The following is a 22,343-nucleotide window of genomic DNA, read 5'->3' as shown; positions in this document are numbered from 1 at the left end:
GAATTCTATAATTGATTTTAGTGCTAACGTCTTGGCCAATAATGTCATATTTTGGTGCTCTTGAGCAGGTCTGTCTTCTTTGGACTTGAGGAAGAAAGTAATTGGGCCAAGGCAAAATTTAGGGTATATCTGGTTCCCCTGGCCAAATCCCATTTTCATATCACCTTCCAAACTTATAACTTCTGATATAGCAGATATTGACACTCTATACCCTTCAGCTCACATAAATTAACCTTAAACTTACACACTGCATCCTTGGGCTCATACTGCACCTTCTCAGCCTCCTTTCCTAGCTACCAGATGCTTTCCTGGCCTCATATCATGGCATCATCCATGTTTTTGGGCCCTCCATTTCTGAGTTCCTCCCCTCCTTGTAAAGCGGAAGCCCTTTAACATCTTTGGCCCAACATTTATTTACATGGCTCAGGGCCTAGCCAGCACCCCCGGCTTTCTTATCTACTAAAGTTTTCCTTGGAAAACAGGGTCTTCAGCATCTTTATTGGCATATCTGGAAAATGTACACATTCACAACACAGAGTTGTTTTTTCCTTTCCTACCAATAGCCAATGTATAAACCTAACTTACCAGAATCTGCAAATCCTATATTTTTAGTTGTTTTTAATGATGTGAACCAGTTACTTCCCAAGAGCTATCTCATCCACACTGTTCCACTGTAATGGTAAGGTGACCATTTTCATGGGAGGAACTAGGAAGCATACCCATTGCCTAATTTCTAACCATCCTGAAGATAGCTTGCCAAAAAGCCTCAAGATTTCCTAATGGTTGGATACACCACATCTGGAGTCTGTGTACATCTTAAACCCAGCCAACTGATGAGCAAGCATGATGTGGAGAAGCTCACCCAGGCCTCCTGAATATTTGTAAAGAAAGAAATAATGAAAACCTCACAAAGTACAAATCCTAGGAGGCAAAGTGGCTAACATCTAACTTTCCATTTATGTTTCAAAGCACTCACTTGAACAGTGGGGTTTAGGATGGAATTTGTATTGAATTTCTTACTAACGGATCTTTAGAGAACATATGCACTGCCTGCTGTTGTCCAGATATTTTCTCAAGAAAGTTACCTTCCTGTCTGGTACTTTCCAGTACTTATTACTTTGGCCAAAAATCAAATCAGGTAAGGGAAGATTTGGCCTTCAAGTGACATCTGTCATTATTATAATGATAATAGTGATAGCTAACTACATGGCAGTTACCTGAGTCCCAGGCATTTTATACGCATTGTCTTTAATCCCTCCATCTCTGGGAAAATATGTATTATTGGTGATAGTAATAAGATGGCAAGATATTTTGCTGAGATCTCAAACCTATGGGTCCTTGATCAACTGCCCACCTCAGTCTGACACCAGTCCTGCTAGCTCCATGAGCAAGGTAAAAATGGACAAAGCTAGTCAGAGGAAATATGTTTATAGCTACAAAGGGAGCTTTGGTACCAACTCTTCCCACACTGGTGAGATAGGTTAGACTACGTCTAAGGACCAATTTTCTGCTACTGGATGGACAAAGTCCTACATGAAAAACCATCCTAGCTCATTGTACGAGCAGAAAGAAGAAAGAACACACCCAAGGGAAAGAGCATAAAGGGAAAGAGTGTCTTCCTAAGATCTAGTGCAATAGGCTTATATCTCCCACCCTACCCACCCTTACAAATTTAATGGTAGGAGAGAGCAGTCTCATAAGCTAGAACAGCTTCTAGACCTTCCTGGCCAACCAAAGTTACAGACATAATCAATCCAAAAAGGAAAAGGATCCAATAGGGCGTGCCATGTGGAAGGAATAATGTTTTAAGTTCTTTGTTCCTCCTTCTGAAAGCTTTTCTTGTTAGTACAGAAATGGCAAATTACTGAGATGTGTGCAGATGCTCCCTGCTCCTGAATCATGGCCAACATCCCAATCAGTGACGGCTCTCATTCTTGCCAAACCTAGAATTTTTCTCAACATGATGCCTTAAGCAGTTATATTAGATGACAGGAAATGGTGAGTGTTTAAAATCCTTTCACCATCATTATCTTAGCACCTCAGTAGAGCAGTGCCTGTTCCCCATGTCAGAAACCTCCTGCTGTGGGGAGACTGTGCTTTCTTTCCTCCCCAGAAGTTGGGGTCTTCAGCCAACATACCTCCATATTTTGGGGCTCTCTTTAATTTAGGGATGTGGCCCTAGGCCAGAAAAAACAAGAATGTCAGGAAAGTCCTGCCTGACTCTTCACGAGGCCTCTTCTCCAGTCCTTGCCTCTTCTCTTATGTCTAGACCTGGGAGCAATGAATGGGCAGCTCAGCCTGTTTTTCTCATGGTTACCTGCTAAGTTAGGCAAGATAATCTCACCTATTCCATCTTCCGTACAGAAAGTCATTTTGTACAATCAAGCTCACCAGACAGGTTCATACAGCATGCATGGAAGAATGAAGTAACACTCCCGTGCCCCCCCACAATGTTAATAACATCCTGAATAAATGCCAAACCAGACAGGAAGTCAGGACAATAGGCATAAACTTGGACTTTCTTGAGCCAACCTGGATGTCAGTTCACTTATTCAAAAGTACCTCTAAGAAGAGCATAAGATCAGTCCCACACCCAAAGAATGTAGAAATCACAAGCATATCTCAGGATTAATGTGACTTCACAGTGGCTTCTAAGAAGCCACTGCTTGTCCTCCACAGACTAGTGGAAACCACAGTGTGGCAAGCATTTGGAGAGAGTGTGGATGGGTCGCTTAGTCAGGCTGCCTTAAGCTTTAAGGAGTGGCTAGCTTTCCCTGCTCCAGAGTTGGGGCACAGCCTGAGGAAAGGGTACTCTACAGGCCAGTTAGCCTGTTTCTGGCCAAGGATTCAAGCCAGTGGCTGAATGGAATTCCAGGCTCACACATTAGCCAGCCCAAATTGCCCGGATGTTCTATTAGGGCTTGAGGACATGATTAGTAATGAAGAGAGTGGATATCTACCTGCCTTGGCTCACCCTTCAAGTACTCCATAGGTCACAGCACAAGATCCAGAGGTACCAATCCTGGCTTCTTACAGACAAAACCAACCAATATCGTCTGTAGTGTATAAATAAGGTCATAGGGCTTAGAAGTAGTGGAACCAGGATTGATCCTTTCCTCCAACTCTTCATCCCAATGCATTACTGGTCTGGGAGTTGGGACACATGCATTTCAGCCCTGTCTCTGCCACACTCCATGGAATATCAGGAAAGCTCTCTCTTTAGTCTCAGTTTCCTCATCTGACAAATGCACGGCTCACACCAGGCCTTCTACAATTCTGACATTTAATGATTCACTACATTATCACCCACTCCTAATGTTCTGATTGAGGGACTTGGTATTTTTATCTTCTGTTTTTTTTAAAAAAGTCATCAAATCAGGAATTCAAGCCTGTAGCCAACGAACTCCCCCCTCCCACCCCTTTTGAGAAACAATCCTCAGAATCCCAAGGAAACCAGGTCCAGGACTTCCCCCAGGGGAGGATTCTGCATGCGCATAACTTATTCTGTCTTAAAAAAACAAAACTCTTGTGACATCCTTCCCCCCAGTGAAGTCATCGACTTGCAACTTCCCTTCCCTTCCCAAGTCCTCGCAGAATTTTAGGCAAATTAAACTAGGAGCATTTGATCTCCCCAGATGTTTTGGTCACAGAAGGGCCACATGTGTGCACACATTCCTGGATATTTTTAGATTTTTTTTACAGGCTCCAAAGTTCTAACTGCTTCTTCACTCAGCGCTTTGTGGCCGCTGCTGGGAGATGCTCTGTCAAAGCAGCCAAGGCAGAGCCTGATGGAAGAGGGCCTGGCACGGGGAGGCTCCCAGAAGTTGCTTTGAATGACCCCGGAAAGCTGCAGGGCTTCAGTCCCTGAAGCCTCTCTGGCCACCAAGAGGAAACAAACCGCTGCCATTTAAGACTTATGGGTGGGCTTCCCTGGTGGCGCAGTGGTTGAGAGTCCGCCTGCCGATACAGGGGACACGGGTTCGTGCCCCAGTCCGGGAAGATCGCACATGCCACTCACAACAGTGAGAGGCGTGCGTACAGCAAAAAAAAAAAAAAAAAAGACTTATTGGGGTACACAGACTCTCCCTGAAAGAGTTCTGGCTGAAAGTCTCCTAAAAATCATACCAAGGCCCCAGTAAAGAGGTAACAAGATATAGTGGAGAAAATATTGGGCAGAAGGTCAAGAGATGTGACTCTGGCTCCTTTATAACCAGTTACTTTTTCTCTACTGGGCCTTAGTTTCTCTGTCTGCAAAATGGGATACTTCATACACGTAGAAAAGAGGTCTGCAAACTATGGCCTGAAGGTTGGCTGCCCGTTTTGTTAAATAATGTTTTATTGGGACAAAGCCCCAATCCCATTTGCTTACATATTATCTGGGGTTGAGTTACAACAGCAAAGTGGGCTAGTTGTGACAGAAACAACATGGCCCGTAAATCTCATATATTTAGTCTCTGGCTCTTTAAGAAATAGTTTGTTGACCCCTGATGTAGCAGATACTGCCTTCACTGTTCCAAGACATGCCAAAGGTATCCTACTGTCAGCAGCTGGGACTCTCCTCCTTTCTCTTGGAGGGAGGGGTCATGGAAGTTAATGTCCCCGGGAGCAGCCCTCAGCCAATGACAAATGGTTGGAGGTAGCTATCTCAGCTTCCTCACCTCACATGGGACAAACCTGAAATGAGTTTCGTATTGTCTCCTAGACGTCACCACTAGGACTGAGCCCCAGATGCCTACAACAGTAGCCTCCCCATCACCACACCATGTATTGGCTTCCTCCCCTGTCTCCCCTCTCTACTCTTCTACCCCTGCTTCCTGGATTCCATTCCCCTCAAACCTCTTATACTCAAATCTTAGACTCAGGGTCTGCTTCTGCAGGTGCCCAGCCTAAGACAGGACATGAGTCTTACATACCTTCTTTTTTTTCCCTGGTTGGCCTTCCATCTGCACTAAGCTGCCCATTCAGTTCTGAGCTTGGATGAAAGACCACAAGGCAGGATGTGGGATATTTTCCTGAATAACCACCATGGTGGTGGATGACACACGCTGGAAGCGCAGGGGAGTTTGTTTGCCATGGGTTGAGTCTTGACCACAGGAGAGAAAATGACAGATATATGTGCCCTACTTTCTTCCTCTTTGGACTTCTGTGAAGTGTGGTTTCTCTTTAGAAACTTTCCAGGGAATTTCCATGTGCTGAGAAAGCATGCCTGCCGAGAGACCTACTGTGTTTCTTTGGCACCTCTTTGAGTAGTTGGATAGTGGTTACCTGTGTGAGAGCACCTGCATCTTCCCTTGTCTCAGTTCTGAATCTTTTCTCCACCCTAACCACCCTGAGTTTGCACCTCCCAAGTAAAGTCGCAGTACTATATCCTTGCCTCAGGCTCTGCTTTCCAGAGAACCTGAGCTAAGGCATAGAGTTGGTTTAAATATGTCTAAGGACTCTTTCAGCTCTGACATACTAGACTTCTATGAAATTCCATTTTTCACATACGTAGCAATAAAAAAGATATTGTATATCTACTGTGTTGGACATGAAACACCATTTAATTCTCACAGAGATTAGTTTTTCAGGTATGCCAGGGGTATTTCTTGTCACAATTCAAATCAGACCAACAGAGGATGTTATAATAATAATTATTAATAATATTTATTAAGTTCTATATGTTAGACCTTGAGTTATACTTTAAAGGCATTAATTATTTGACCCTCATTTAAACCTTATCAGGTTCTATTATTACCTTCATTTTACACAAGAGGAAAATGAAGTTCAGAGAAGGTAAGCCGTTTATCCTAAGTTGCATGGTAAATGGCCAAGCCAGAATGTGATACCAGGTCTGACAGTTTCCAAAGGCCATGTTCAAAATTATGTACCTTATTACATCTGATATAAGCAAATATAATACTCTTCCAAAACTTTTTCTTCGAATAGACATTTCACTAATTGAAAATATATGGATGGCAAATAAGCACATGAAAAGATGCTCAACATCATTAGTCATTAGGAAAATGCAAATTAAAATCATAGTAAGATACCGCCATACTTACTAGAATAGTTAGAATTAAAAGACTGGCTATACCTTATGCTGGTGCGCGTGTGGAGGAAGTGGACTCTTATACACTGCTGATGGAATGTAAAATGGTATAATTAACTTGGAAAACAGTTTGGCAATTTCATAAAAAGTTAAACATAAATTGAACATATGACCCAGCCAATCTACTCTTAGGTATTTACCAAGAAAAATGAAAACATACGTCCTTACGAGACTTGTATATAATTGTTCATGGCAACTTTGTTTGTAACAGCCCAAAACTGAAAACAACCTAGCAGGTGAATGGACAAATTGTGGTATATGCATATAATGGAATACCACTCAATAATAAAAATGAATAAATTTTTGATACATGCAGCAACATGCATGAATCTCAAAACAATTATGCTGACTGAAAGAAGCCAGATAAAAACAAGTACATACTGTATGATCCCACTTGTATAAGTGCTAGAAAATGCAATAAGAAGAACAGAAAGCAGTGGTTGCCTGTGTGTATGTGTGTGTGTGTGGGTGTGTGAAGAGGGATGAGAAGGATAATAAAGGAGTCCAAGGAAACTTTTAAGGGTGGTGGATATATGTTCATTGTCTCCATTGTGGTGATGGTTTCATGGGAGTATACATATGTCAGCTGTCATCAAATTGTAGGCCTTAAATATATGCAGTTTATTGTAGGACAGTTGTATCTCAATATAGCTGTAAAACACAAAACTAAATTCTGTGGGTAACTGCATACCACAAGAGATGACACTGGAGAATTGTTCTTTTGCATTGTCTTTTGGGATTGCCCATGGAAATTAAACCAGTGGTGAAGGAATGAGCTGACTGATCTTGTCTTGGCTGACTCAGAATGGTGTAGCCAAAGAGAAAAAGAGATAGGGATGCAGTATTGGCAATTTAGAGACAGTCTCTTTACCTCCTAGAGCTTCAGCTTCCTCATCTATTAAATGGGATTGTCTCTTGTGCCCTGCCTTCCCCATAAAGCTAATTTAAGGAAAAGTAAGCGACCTGGCTCTCAAATGTGAATGACCAAATTTCCTGTTGATATAACATGCATTTGCCAAGCATCTGGTGGCAATCCCAGTCCTGGATGCTGTAGGCCCACCATGGGGGGAACTGGGAGCTTACAACTCTGCCTCTAGAACTGGCACAGACCAGTTCTAGCACTGGCACTTTCTTCTGGTCTCTGCTCCTCTGTCATTTTGTTACCAGACCCTGTTTGTCTGGTCCCTCAGACTCATTCCTGTCTCTGATTCCCACCTGCTTTGCCTGGCCCAGTTGGCCTGACATCACTCTCTGCATTTTCTCCAGCTCCCCATGGATCCTCTGCATTGAGGGACAATAGGCTAGACCTGCCTACCCAGCCCAAGATCAAGGAGAGACTGGCTCCCCTTGTTCAAGGTCACCCCAGGCACTGGGGAGACAGACCTGGATGTCAAAGGGAACCCACAGTCTTGTGGGAGAGATAGCTGTGCCAGCACCTGTCCTGTGTGATGATCTATGGTACAGGTGCCATCTGCCACCCCAGGGACATGAGGGTGCAGGGGGCTTCTCGGATGAGGAAATGGCACAGCTGGACCCAGAAGGATGGGTGAATCCTGGCCAGATAGAAGTAGGAGAACATTCTAAAGAGAGGACAAGAAATCCCCTGCCTCAAGGGCAAAGGCCTTGGGGTATTGGGACACTGTGAATGGCTTGATGTGACCACAAACACACAGGAGGTGAGGCTGGAGGGTAAGCCAGATTATCGAAGTAAGGCTTGGTGCGCCATATGCCGAGGAGTTTGGGTTCGAATCTGAAGGCACTGGGTAGGTACTGAATGGTTCCAAGCCAGGGTGTGACACTCCCAGTTCACTCATTTGTGGGGTCCTTCTCAAATCTAACCCAGAAGGGTTGCTTTCTCGCTAGAGCAGGGCTTTTTTTTTTTAAAAAACATCTTTATTGGAGTATAGTTGCTTTACAAAGGTGTGTTAGTTTCTGCTGTATAACAAAGTGAATCAGCTATACATATAAATATATCCCCATATCGCCTCCCTCTTGCATCTCCTGCCTACCCTCCGTATCCCATCTCTCTAGGTGGACACAAAGCACCGAGCTGATCTCCCTGTGCTATGCAGCTGCTTCCCACTAGCTATCTGCTTTACATTTGGTAGTGTATATATGTCCATGCCACTCTATCACTTCGTCCTAGCTTACCCTTCTCCCTCCCCGTATCCTCAAGTCCATTCTCTACGTCTGTGGCTTTATTCCTGTCCTGCCCTTGGTTCTTCAGGACCATTTTTTTTTTCTTTTTTAGATTCCATATATATGTGTTAGCATACGGTATTTGTTTTTCTCTTTCTGACTTACTTCACTCTGTATGACAGTCTCTAGGTCCATCCACCTCACTACAAATAACTCAATTTTGTTTCTTTTTATGGCTGAGTAATATTCCATTGTATATATGTGCCACATCTTCTTTATCCATTCATCTGTCAGTAGACACTTAGGTTGCTTCCATGTCCTGGCTATTGTAAATAGAGCTGCAATGAACATTGTGGTACATAAGTCTTTTTGAATCATGGTTTTCTCAGGGTATATGCCCAGTAGTGGGATTGCTGGGTCATATGGTAGTTCTATTTGTAGTTTTTTAAGGAAGCTCCATACTGTTCTCCACAGTAGCTGTATCAGTTTACATTCCCACCAATAGTGCAAGAGGGTTCTCTTTCCTCCACACCCTCTCCAGCATTTATTGTTTGTAGATGTTTGATGATGGCCATTCTGACCAGTGTGAGGTGATACCTCATTGTAGTTTTGATTTGCATTTCTCTAATGATGAGTGATGTTGAGCATCCTTTCATGTGTTTGTTGGCAATCTGTATATCTTCTTTGGAGAAATGTCTGTTTGGTCTTCTGCCCATTTTTGGATTGGGTTGTTTTTTTGATATTGAGCTGCATGAGCTGCTTGTATATTTTGGAGATTAATCCTTTGTCAGTTGCTTCATTTGCAAATATTTTCTCCCATTCTGGGCGTTGTCTTTTCGTATTATTTATGGTTTCCTTTGCTGTGCAAAATCTTTTAAGTTTCATTAGGTCCCATTTGTTTATTTTTGTTATTATTTCTATTTCTCTAGGAAGTGGGTCAAAAAAGGATCTTGCTGTGATTTATGTCATAGAATGTTCTGCCTATGTTTTCCTCTAAGAGTTTTATAGTGTCTGGCCTTATATGTAGGTCTTTAATCCATCTTGAGTTTATTTTTGTGTATGGTGTTAGGGAGTGTTCTAATTTCATTCTTTTCCATGTAGCTGTCCAGTTTTTCCAGCACCACTTATTGAACAGGCTGTCTTTTCTCCATTGTATATTCTTGCCTCCTTTATCAAAGGTGACTGTATGTGCGTGGGTTTACCTCTGGGCTTTCTATCCTGTTCCATTGATCGATCTTTCTGTTTTTGTGCCAGTACCATACTGTCTTGATTACTGAAGCTTTGTAGTATAGTCTGAAGTCTGGGAGCCTGATTCCTCCAGTTCTGTTTTTCCTTCTCAAGATTACTTTGGCTATTTGGGGTCGTTTGTGTTTCCATACAAATTGTAAAATATTTTGTTCTAGTTCTGTGAAAAATGCCATTGGTAATTTGGTAGGGATTGCAATGAATCTGTAGATTGCTTTGGGTAGTACAGTCATTTTCAGAATGCTGATTCTTCCAATCCAAGAACATGGTATATCTCTCCATCTGTTTGTATGATCTTTAATTTCTTTCATCAGTGTCTTATAGTTTTCTGCATACAGGTCTTTTGTCTCCTTAGGACCTCCTAGGTATTTTATTCTTTTTGTTGCAATGGTAAATGGGAGTGTTTCCTTAATTTCTCTTTCAGAATTTTCATCATTGGTATATTGGAATGCAAGAGATTTCTGTGCATTAATTTTGTATGCTGCTAGTTTACCAAAACTCTAGTAGTTTTCTGGTAGCATCTTTAGGATTCTCCATATATAGTATCATGTCATCTGCAAACAGTGAGTTTTATGTCTTCTTTTCCAATCTGGATTCCTTTTATTTCTTTTTCTTCTCTGATTGCTGTGGCTAAAACTTCCAAAACTATGTTGAATAATATTGGTGAAAGTGGGCAACTTTGTCTTGTTCCTGATCTTAATGGAAACGGGTTCAGTTTTTCACCATTGAGAATGATGTTGGCTGTGTGTTTGTCATATATGGCCTTTATTATGTTGAGGTAAGTTCCCTCTATGCCTACTTTCTGGAGGGTTTTTACTGTAAATGGGTGTTAAATTTTGTTGAAAGCTTTTTCTGCATCAGTTGAAATGATCATATGGTTTTTATCCTTCAGTTTGTTAATATGGTTTATCACATTGATTGATTTGTGTATATTGAAGAATTCTTGCATTCCTGGGATAAACCCCACTTGATCGTGGTGTGTGATCCTTTTAATGTGCTGTTGGATTCTGTTTGCTAGTATTTTGTTAAGGATTTTTGCATCTATGTTCATCAGTGATATTGGCCTGTAGTTTTCTTTCTTTGTGATATTTTTGGTTTTGGTGTCAGGGTGATGGTGGCCTTGTAGAATGAGTTTGGGAGTGTTCCTCCCTCTGCTATATTTTGGAAGAGTTTGAGAAAGATAGGTGTTAGCTCGTCTCTAAATGTTTGATAGAATTCACCTGTGAAGCCATCTGGTCCTGGGCTTTTGTTTGTTGGAAGATTTTTAATCACAGTTTCAATTTCAGTGTTTCTGATTGGTCTGTTTATATTTTCTCTTTCTTCCTGGTTCAGTCTCAGAAGGTTGTGCTTTTCTAAGAATTTGTCCATTTCTACCTGGTTGTCCATTTTTTTGGCATATAGTTTCTTGTAGTAATCTCTCACGATCCTTTGTATTTCTGCAGTGTCAATTGTTACTTCTCCTTTTTCATTTCTAATTCTATTGATTTGAGTATTTTCCCTTTTTTTCTTGGTGAGTCTGGGTAATGGTTTATCAATTTTGTTTACCCTCTCAAAATATCAGCTTTTAGTTTTATTTATCTTTGCTATCATTTCCTTCATTTCTTTTTCATTTATTTCTGATCTGATCTTTATGATATCTTTCCTTCTGCTAACTTTGGGGTTTTTTTGTTCTTCTTTCTCTATTGCTTTAGGTGTAAGGTTAGGTTGTTTATTTGAGATGTTTCTTATTTCTTGAGGTAGGATTGTATTGCTATAAACCTGCCTCTTAGAACTGCTTTTGCTGCCTCCCATAGGTTTTGGGTCGTCATGTTTTCATTGTCATTTGTTTCTAGGTATTTTTTTATTTCCTCTTTGATTTCTTCAGTGATCTCTTGGTCATATAGTAGTGTATTGTTTAGCCTCCATGTGTTTGTATTATTTACATATTTTTTTCCTGTAATTGATATCTAGTCTCATAGCGCTGTGGTCGAAAAAGATTCTTGATACGATTTCAATTTGCTTAAATTTACCAAGGCTTGATTTGTGACCCAAGATATGATCTATCCTAGAGAATGTTCCGAGCAATTGAGAAGAAAGTGTATTCTTTTTTTGGCTGGAATGTCCTATAAATATCAATTAAGTCCATCTTGTTTAATGTATCATTTAAAGCTTGTTTTTCCTTATTTATTTTCATTTTGGATGATTGTCCATTGGTGAAAGTGGGGTATTAAAGTCCCCTACTATGATTGTGTTACTGTTGATTTCCCCTTTTATGGCTGTTAGTATTTGCCTTATGTATTGAGGTGCTCCTATGTTGGGTGCATAAATATTTACAATTGTTATATCTTCTTCTTGAATTGATCCCTTGATCATTATCTAGTGTCCTTCTTTGTCTCTTGTAACATGGGACACTCTGCACTTCCTGGACTTGATTAACTATTTCCTTTCCCATATTAGGGAAGCTTTCAACTATAATCTCTTCTAATATTTTCTCAGTCCCTTTCTTTTTCTCTTCTTCTTCTGGGACCCCTATAATTTGAATGTTGGTGCACTTAATGTTGTCCCAGAGGTGTCTGAGACTGTCCTCAATTCTTTTCATTCTTTTTTCTTTATTCTGCTCTGTGGTAGTTTTTTCCACTATTTTATCTTCCAGGTCACTTATCCGTTCTTCTGCCTCAGTTATTCTGCTATTGATTCCTTCTAGAGAATTTTTAATTTCATTTATTCTGTTGTTATTCATTGTTTGTTTGCTCTTTGGTTCTTCTAGGTCCTTGTTAAATGTGTCTCGTATTTTCTCCATTCTATTTCCAAGATTTTGGATCATCTTTACTATCATTACTCTGAATTCTTTTTCAGGTAGACTGCCTATTTCCTCTTCATTTGTTTGGTCTGGTGGGTTTTTTCCTTGCTCCTTCATCTGCTGTGTATTTCTCTGTCTTCTCATTTTGCTTAACTTACTGCGTTTGGGGTCTCCTTTTTGCAGGCTGCAGGTTCATAGTTCCCATTGTTTTTGGTGTCTGCGCCCAGTGGGTAAGGTTGGTTCAGTGGGTTGTGTAGGCTTCCTGGTGGAGGAGACTGGTGCCTGTGTTCTGGTGGATGAGGTTGGATCTTGTCTTTCTGGTGGGCAGGACCACGTCTGGTGGTGTGTTTTGGGGTGTCTGTGAAATTATTATGATTTTAGGCATCCTCTCTTAGAGCAGGGTTTCTTAACTGTGACACTACTGACACTGGGGTGGATAAGCCTTTGTTATGGGCAGCTATCCTGTGCCTTGTAGCAGGTTCAGCAACATCATCCTGGCCTCTGCCCACTGGATGCCTATAGCAGTCCCCCAGTTTTGACAACCAAAACTGTTTCCAGATGTTGTGCCTTGGGTGGCAAATCTGCTCTTGGTTGAGGACCACTCCTCTAGAGTTTTTTTCTTTCGTTTCTTTTCCTTTTTTTTTTTTTGAGTATAATATATATACAGATGGCCCCTCCTGTATTTGCTCTCTTCTCTCCTTCTAAAGCCCGGCAATGCCTGGCTTCCAGCCTTTCCACTAGGTACACGGATATATGGTGTCCTTGGCTCCCCACACAGCCTCATCTTAGCACCTGTGGCTCCAGCTCCCTGCTCATGGGGGCTCTGGCTGGGGCTGGCTTCACGGAGCCAGCTGCCAACAGCTCTGTCCACCTCTGCACCAGGCCAGCAGGGTACCTAATCCCCTGTGGGGCACACCATGTGGTGCTGAGGAGACTCCTGGACGGGGTCCCAGTGAGGTCGGCTGAGACCAGAACTGTCCAAGACTGTTGGCCCTGTACCCTCTGTCCCTCAGTCCCACTGTCTGCCAAGCTTAGAGCCTGTAGGGGCGAGTCAGCTCAGGAAGCCTGCCAGGGAGAGGGCACCAGGCTGGTGACAGAGGGCAGGTGGTGGCAGCTGGAGGCCATGTGACTGCTGGAGGCTGTGTGTGTCACAGGGCAGAGCTGGGCCGCTGGCTTATTCCTGGGCTCAATCTGAGAAGGCCTCACATGACTTCTCTGTGGGAGTATGTGTGTCAGGTGCGGGAGAGGAGACTGGAGGGAGGGGGAAGTGATTTTAGGATCCAGGCTGGAAATATAAAATATATCTATGAATCACAAGCAAATATTCATCACGTGAGCCCACTGACTTTGCCAGTGCAGAAATCAGGCTTCGGGCACAAAAAACTGTATCTCACCTCCTGCTCTGTGCGGGCTATGGTAGCCGAGAGGGATACTAGGAATGGAGGAGAAGGTGGGGGAGCCAGCCATGTGAGCAGCCTCTGTCTCCCAAAGTGTCAGCAAAACCAGAGCACAAGGGATTCCCTGGTGGTGCAGTGGTTAAGAATCTGCCTGCCGATGCAGGGGACATGGGTTCAATCCCTGGTCTGGGAAGATCCCACATGCCGCGGAGCAACTAGGCCCATGCACCACAACTACTGAGCCTGTGCTCCAGAGCCTGCGAGCCACAACTACTGAGCCCTTAAGCCACAACTGCTGAAGTCCGCACGTCTAGAGCCCATGCGCCTAGAGCCTGTGCTCTGCAACAAAGAGAAGCCACTGCAGTGAGAAGCCTGTGCACCGCAACGAAGAGTAGCCACCGCTCACCGCAATTAGAGAAAAGCCTGCGCGCAGCAACGAAGACCCAATGCAGACAAAAATCAATTTAAAAAACAAAAAATAAAAAAAAACCCAAAGCACAAAACCAGCCCTCAGTTCTAGTGCTTTCCATATGCTTATTTGTATGTTAATCTCACAACAGCCCATTTCCCAGTGAGAAAACCAAGGCCTGAAGAGGTTCCTCCATCTTCCCTTTTCTTCCTTCCTTAGGGTTTTCAGGGTTTAATCTAGTTTTTGTTTTAATACTCCCACTGTCAGCTCCCTCTACCTCACCATGGCCCCAAATAGCACAAGCTGGCAGGTACTTCTTGCTGATGGGGCGAGGTGAGGGGTGCTGAAATCACTCTTAAGTCCAGGGGAGAGGCCTCCATACCCTGGGGCACAGAACCCCCAGCTGAAGGGGTCAGAAATGCAGGAGACCAGAGTCAGGCAAGTTCTAAGGCAGACAGGCTAGGGTTTCAGTGAGGTTTCAGAATGCCCCGGAGGCTCCTCCCCTCAGGAATGAGAGGAAAGCCCCAGGGTTCCTCCAGCAGCCCCACCTCCCAGCCTCCAGTGGCCCAGAAGCTTTATTTAGTTGCACTGAAATCCCACAGACCTGGGTCAGGACTCCTAAGCCCATGTCCTCACTGTCCAAGAGGACAAAAGCTCGTGAGTGGGCTCTGTCCCCTCTGGGAAGAGAGCCACCTACCTCGTGCTTGCTGAATGTTTCACCTCTAGGGTTATTACTTTCAAAATAACATTTAATATATTTAATGTCACTACACAAGCAAGGTATGTCCAGTGCAGAATATCTGGCAAGTCCAGTAAAGTATAAAGAGAGGAGATTAAAAATTCACCATCATCTCACCAATCAGTCAACCACTTTTCAAATTTTGGTATGTAGCTTTCTCATCTATAAATTATAAAAAGTAAAACCAGAGTAATACTTTATATATATATTTTAAAAAATGATTGAGGCATAATATATATAGTAAAAGGCATAAATCTTAAGTTTATAGCTCAGTACATTTTTACATATGTAAAAATGTCTCATTTTTACACCCATGAGACCATCACTCAGATCAAGATATAGAACATCTCAGATCCCAGAAAACTCCCTCCTACCCTTTCTCGGTCAATAACTACGTTCACCTCCAAGATGTAGCTAGTATTCTGAGTTTCATATTTCCAGATTAGATTTGCCTATTCTTGATTGTCACATAACTGGATTCCCACAGTATTTATTCTTTTGTGTTTGGCTTCACTCAGCCAATCTGTGACATCTACTACATGGCCTGGCCTAGTAAGGGTACTTTGTGTTGGCACAGGAAAGCTCTGTTGGGCGCATGTTGAGTGAATGAATGAGTGAGTGAGTGAATGGATAGGCTTTGGTGATGGGGTGGTCTCCTGGGTTTTCTGGTCACATTTGGTGGTCCCTGTGGAGAAGGGAGAGCAGCCGGGTGGCTCGTGTCATAATCCAGGTGAGAGCAGATGAACTTGAGCTAAAGAGGAGGCACTGGGGAGAGTGAGGAGGGTGCCTGTCTGCCTGGCACTCACAAGGGTTGGGTTGGTGCCCGTGAGCAGCAGAACCCAGAGTATTTTTAGAAAGCCCATCAGAGCAGCCACTGACATGGTGGCAGCCTCGCTGTTAGTGTCCCATGGCTCGATGTTGAGCCCCCACCTGGATCCACCCCTGTGCTATGAGCCCACTGCCCCGCTCTAAGTGGGACTCATGCTCAGCAGTGTCTTGGCGTGATGAACAAGCAGAGTGAGGGGTCTGGAGTGTCTCTGGAGAGCACTCCACTGGGACACAAAAGCACTTAGAGAAATGGGTGCTGTCATCCTGTACCCCAAGAAAGAGATGCATACTCTCTAGGATCAGAGTCACGGCAGAGCTTCCAGCCAATGTACCCCCTTTATTATTTAAAGTTCTCAAGGTTGAGAGGGACCCCTTCTATGGCCCTTACCTCAGCTGGGGCTTGAGCCCCCTTTGACATTCTTTCCAACACAGGCTCAGTTGTCACGGCTCCCTTTTTGCTTTTTCTGCAATCAACACCCTAGGCCCAGCCAGCATCATCTCTCACCTGCCCTGCTCTAGCCACCTCCTTTCTCCCTCTGTTCTTGCTTCCTGTTATTCATTCTACTCTACAGCCAGGGGTCAGGTGCTCTCCACTGTTGTAGCCTTGACAAAGTGTCAGGACACAGTTGGAGATGGAGCAATATTACTGGAGAGGGATGGAACCGTGGTCAGTGGGAGAGAGCTGCTGGGCCATGCCAATGGAGGAGGAACCATGGAGAGAAGAGTGGGGCGATGCCCTGAGACCCTGCTTGGGCTAAGAGGTCTCACAGGGTGGGACGGGGAGGCAGTGCTGGGATGACATAGGTGGGCCTGAGACCAGGCAGGGTTTTATTATTTTATGAAGATCCATTGCCCTTTATTCCTTTCCTTGGGCTTGTAATGGATGGGTTGTGGGAGATGGAGAGGAGGGGGAAGTGCTGGCTGTTTTTCTTGTTTTCTGTATGATTGGAGAAATGGCTTTGGGAATGTAGGAAGTCACTTCTCCATGAGTTCATGAACTATTGGGGTAGAGGGCTGTCATGCTATTATATAAACTTCTAAATCAGATGAACAGGCCTCGGACAAGCTGTTAGAATGACTGTTGATTATTGAGTGTTTGTGCAGCATGCGACCTGGCGTGGGTTGTTAATGCTGTCCTGGAGACAGCAAAATTTCAGATCAGCAGCATTTTGGGGTTCCACTTGGAAAAAGTCCACCCTTCAGCTGACTGGTGCTATCCTCCGCTGGGTGATTTAGTGGTCAGACTTGCTCAGTCAAGAGGGAGCAGCATCACGACAAGGCACCTGTGCCCATCTGCCAGTTTGGATGAAGAGCCAAATCACAGGGTCAGTAATGCCTCCTGGCCAGAGTACACGAGCCGAGCAGCTGTCCCTGACATGCTGGCCAGGAGGGGTCCTCTTACCAAGGCAGCCAGTTCACCACGGGGAGTGCGAGGTCTCCTATGGTCAGAAGGGTATGTGAGTGTCACGGCTATGGTCAGAGGGAGGCAGGAAGCCTGCTCTTGGCCCCTCACACAGATATGAATCCAGGAAGCTGGAAAGGAGGCCATTAAGGTCAGGATGGAGGATACTCCCAGCATCCCCTGCTGCCAGAGGAATGGGTCTGTGGTGCACTCAGGGACCGGTTGGGAGAAGAGGTAGAAGCTGAGTGTGTTGCAGTTAAATAATTCCTAGACTGCAGAGCATCTCTGAGCTTCGTTTTCCTCTTTTGTAGAATGAGTAAAATAAGATGAGGGATGAAAAGTGCCCCATAAGTGGAATGATGTTACATGCATCTAAGGCATTGTTTTCCCCAGGAAATTTTGTGTTTACTATTTTTGTCAGCAAGTTGGAGGAAGCTACTGTATGCAGGCCTATCACATGTGTACAGAAAAATTCAGCTGGGAGGGATGGCTGAGACACAGGTAAGGGGGACCTCGGGTTGCAGGATCTGAAAACCCTACACTACCCTGGTTTCTCTCCCCTGGGTGCCCTCGCTGCATGACCCTGGGAAAACGCAGTGGCCCTAAAGGAGCTGCATCCTTATGGTGGCTGCTGCCTCTCTCTGAGGTAGGGTTTCTCCATCTCAGCACTGTTGACATTGTGGACCAGACAAGACTGGTCTATCTGGTTGAGGGGGCTGCCCAGAGCACTGAAGGATGTTTAGCAGTATCCTTGGTCTCTACCCACTAGAGGCCAGTAGTGCTGCCCCTCCTCTCCTTGAGACAACCAAATGTCCCTGGGAGACAAAACTGCCCCTGGTTTGAAACCACCTTTCTCGCTTCATCCTTTGAACAGCTCTGCCTGCATCATATGTGGCTTGGTCGCATCGAAGTACAGGTGGCTCCTTTAAATAAACAAGGCTTTTTCACACCCTTCCTACATCTTTGCATACACAGATCCCTCCCTCCAACGTCCTTCCCCACTCCTGCCTTTGAAGCTTCATAAAATCTTGCTCATCTTTGAAAACTCATCTCAAGACATCCCTTCCTCGAGGCCACCGTCCCTGAGGCTCGTGGCCAGCTAGTGGAGCCCTGGCTGCACGGGCTCTTCTGGAGCCCTGGCTGCACGGATTTTAATTTTTTGCTTGCGATTTTATCTCACTGAACTGTAAGCTTCTTGAAGGCAAATCCTGTATCTTGTTTATCTTTGCTCCCCAGTGCCTGGTACACAGCCTAGCATAGAGGTGGGCTCAGTAAATCCTAGTTGAGTAATATCATTTAATGAGTCACTACCAGCTGGTCACGGGATGTAAAATGCTCTAATCCAAATGAGACCACTTTTCAGATCTTAATAAAGCAGGGAGTCTAGTACTCCATCCTCAGGCAGTACAGCAAGTCTCATCTCTTATGCAGAAGAAAACCAACTTATTATTATTTTAATCTCCAGGATGCCAGAGAGGTGTAAGGGAGTTTCCTCCTGTGAAGTAATCTCTTTCAGACTCTGCCCTTGAGAAAACACTGGTTTGGCTGTAGTAGGTAGAGCTTCCTCTCTGAAAGATGATGAGTGAGGTCAGACGCTGACCCCAGCCAAACTTTCTGCTTGTGTTCCTTCTAAGCAAGGGGCTCCAACCACATCTTTCTTCAATGCAAATATCATCCCTCCTGTCCCAGAGCAAAGCCCCACCCTGCAGCTTCCAGAACCCTTGGCTACGGGACTTTCTCCAGCTCTCCCCTATGCATTGTCAAAACAGAACAGACTGCGCAGAAGGAACACGTTTGGTGCTGAGACTGGAGCCAGGGCACTACGTGCAGATCCAGACAATCTGCTCCACTCCTCCCAAGGAGAGAGGAAAGGCTTTTATTACTTGCTGACAACCAAGTCGGTGATGGGAAAATCTCTGGGTGACCAAGGCTAAGCAAAGCAAGAGACACGCAACCTACACTGATGCACTTTGAAAAATAAAGAGCCTCTGGCTTTAAATAACCCAACTTCTTTGTGTGTGTGTGTGTGTGTGTGTGTGTTTAGGTGGTGGTGGTGATGCCAAAGCCGTCAAGTCCAACCTCCACCCAGAGCTTGAATTGCATCGATGGCCCCCTTCTCCACCTCCCTTGGATGCCTTCAGTGACAGGGACCTCTCACTGTTAGATAGCCCTGTCTAGTAGAAAGCTTTTGGTCACTTTGATGTTTACCCTTTTGTCCTAAGTCTAATTCTTTGCTCCATTTGGAATTGGTCCAGTCCTTCTTCCCCAGGAAAGATTTTCAGAGGTAACAACTTTACTACGCAAATCTTTCCTTCTGGCTAACCAGACCCAGGTCTTTCAACTGTCTTTCCCGTGACACAGTTTTGAGTCTCCTCCCTTCCTGATCACCTTTTTCTTGTCGCCACAATAAGTAACACAATACTCCAGTTGTCTGTAGTCTCAGAGAGTAAGTTATTTGGGACAGACAAGTTTTCCAGAGGGCTGAGGAGCTACCTCTTGAGCACCACGCTTTTAAACAGCATGATAGAAAGCATGCAGGATGCGGGTCCCTTTTAGCAAGCATATATCTGTACCAGTTCTCTTTCTGACATTTCTCATCACCTCTGACGTCGTCTCACGATACTTCTCCCCACACACCTCCCTGAACCTCTTTGCACACCATCTTCCAACAAGACTGGACTTTCTATGCCGTCAGTGAAAGAATGAGGACCAACGAGAGGAAGCTGCCAGAGGTCAGATTCCACATGGACATGAGAAGAAGCTTCTAATGGCTGAGTAGTTCCACGAAGGGAAGGGGGGGCACCGGCTGGGAGTGAGCTCTCGACCTCGAAGGTATCGAGCAGAAGCACCTGGCGGAGCTGTTTTTGGGGCGGCCCCGCTTGTACATCTGCTAAGGACTAGACTAGGCGCCTCAGACTCCTCCAGCCCTGCGATTCTGTGGTTGTGGGCAAAGATTCCACGATGGGATTTTATGTGAATGAGGGCTCCTGAGTGTCCTTGTGACGGTTGTGAGAGAGGGAACAGAAAGCCAGTTCCTTCAGCCAAAGAGCTGTGGGGCTGGTGGCTGAGCACGTCTCAGCCGTAGTCTGTGGCTGAGTTGAGCCCCTCAAGAAGAGGGACCGGCATGCAGAGCGTGGTGATGGGCGAGAGGAAGGAGGGCATGACTCTGCCTCCTGTGTTTGGAGGACTGAAGGGACACAAGGTTTGAGTGTCCATGGGTCAGTCCCCCCCGAACCCCCGTCAGGAGAGCAGGTGGTCCTCCAACTGGTCTGGGAGTGTTTGCAGGTCTGAAAAGTGTAGGAGTAGAGTCTGGGACATTGTCCTGGAACCATTTGCCAAATTCCTGGACACCAGAGTAGCCACTGTGTTTGATTAAAGGAGATGATGGATGGAAATGATTGGCCACTGGCAGGTAGATAAACGTCTCCCCTCTCTCCCGTTCCTCCCTTTGTATGACAGGAAGCGAGACAACTCACTCCACCTTGGGGTGGTTTTGCCATGAAATCTGTTTAGTTGGGTGCTTGGTGCCCTCATAGGACATTTTCTTATTAACCCCATGTTATTTGGGGAATCAGGTGTTACTTATTATGGTTGCTTACGATCAACACTACTATTAATAGCAACCTTGTGCCAGGCACTAGGTTGAGTACTTTATAAACTAAATACAAAGGTCAGGCTTAGGAAAACTCCAAATCTCACTGGGTCACAGCTGGAAGGTCCCCAGATGTCATTTTCATCCAGTCTTCATGTTCGAGAATATAAAAATCCAGGCTCAGATAGTAAGCCACCGACCCTAGCTCTCTCATGGATGGATCAAAGTCAGCTCCCTAAAAGAGGCTGTGGTCACAAGGATTCCTGTCTGCCTGGTCCTCCTAAGGTTTCCAGGAAACCAGTCCTGCAGGAATGCAGTTAGAGGCAGTGGCTTCCCCCAGGGTCACACAGAGACCCTCCTCAGAACTGCTCCACCCATCCCGTGTCAGGAGGCTGGGCCAAAGAGATACGTTCTGCAAAGTCCAGGGGAAATAGAGGGCCTTCTCTTGTCACTGTGGATGGCAGAGAGGCAGTGACAATCTCAGGTCAGGTTCCTTAGAAGCAGAGGCTGAGAAAGGGTATTAGGTATCACGGTTTATAGAGGGAAAAACCTGCAAGGGAGGGAGATGGAGAAGCAGGATAGGGAGGGGAAAGGAACAAACACAGATGTGGTTGAGGGTAGGGCTACCAGATAAAATACAGAGCGTCCAGTTACATTTGAATTTTAGATAAACAGCAAGCAATTTTTTACTACAGGGATTTCTAAATATTGCATGGGACGTACTTATACTAAAAATGTGTGCTTTGTTGATCTGAAATGCGAATTTAACTGGATATCCTGTATTTTTATATCCTAAATCTGGCAACCCAGTCTAGGCCAACCAATCAGCTCTGTCTGCCCCAATCTAAGAAATTACCTGAGACGTGAGATTTTCAGCGCCCTAAACTGTGGTCTCAGGTAAAGCCTAGCCTTGGCCTAATCCTTGCGGAGGGGGTGGAAGTGGGACTGACACTCTGGAGCCTAAAGCACTTTGCCAAGGTGTCCCCTTGAGAGAAGGGCAATGCCCTTTCAGATCCCTGTTTTACTTAGTCATCCCTGTGCTGGTGGTAGTTGTGGGGGGTGGGGGGCGGTGTGGGGTGACCCCCTGCAGAGGCAGCTCCTGTTTCCTGAGGGCAATTCTCCTAAGAAAGGGGGCAGCTGTGAGTCCGTTACAGGCAAGCAGGTCACACTCGTAGCATCTGAGGGGGGCCCTACAAAGGGGGCCAGGGTGGGCACCACAGCGTCTCCTCCACTGTCTACAGGCCAACAGCCCAGAGGCTCTACTCCACCCCTTCAGGAGAAGGGGTGAAAACTAAGCCTGATTCCAGTCCATTGATGAATGGGGCAGCTCCTCTGTTCTGGGCTGGATGTATGGGAAATTCCAGTGCAGGCTAGCTGGGATGTGCTGCTGCCATGTTCCCAAAGCTCTGTGAGAACCCAGAGGAGGGGCTTTCGTTATTATTCCTAACTGGGAGAAGGACCAGAACAGATTTCACATAAGGAGTACTATCTGCACCCGGCCTTGAAAGCTGGTGGGAATTTGGCCACGGTGGGGAGGCGAGGTGGTGGTTGGAGGTGGAGGGGCATGTGTGGCCATGGCATAAAGGTCAAAGTCGTGGAGGTTGAGGTGTAGAGACACAGGATACAAAGAGCACTCTCACCAAGTCCTCCAAGAACCGGTTACATGGGGCTTTAATTTCTTTTCTGCAGACTGGTCCCTAAGCCGGGGGAACACAAGGCCTT

This window comes from Aethalodelphis obliquidens, unplaced genomic scaffold, assembly GCF_003676395.1.
Source record: "Aethalodelphis obliquidens isolate GAN/ISIS:26980383/991018 unplaced genomic scaffold, ASM367639v1 scaffold7, whole genome shotgun sequence".
Taxonomy (NCBI): Eukaryota; Metazoa; Chordata; class Mammalia; order Artiodactyla; family Delphinidae; genus Aethalodelphis; species Aethalodelphis obliquidens.
Note: the sequence above shows the minus strand (reverse complement) of the source record.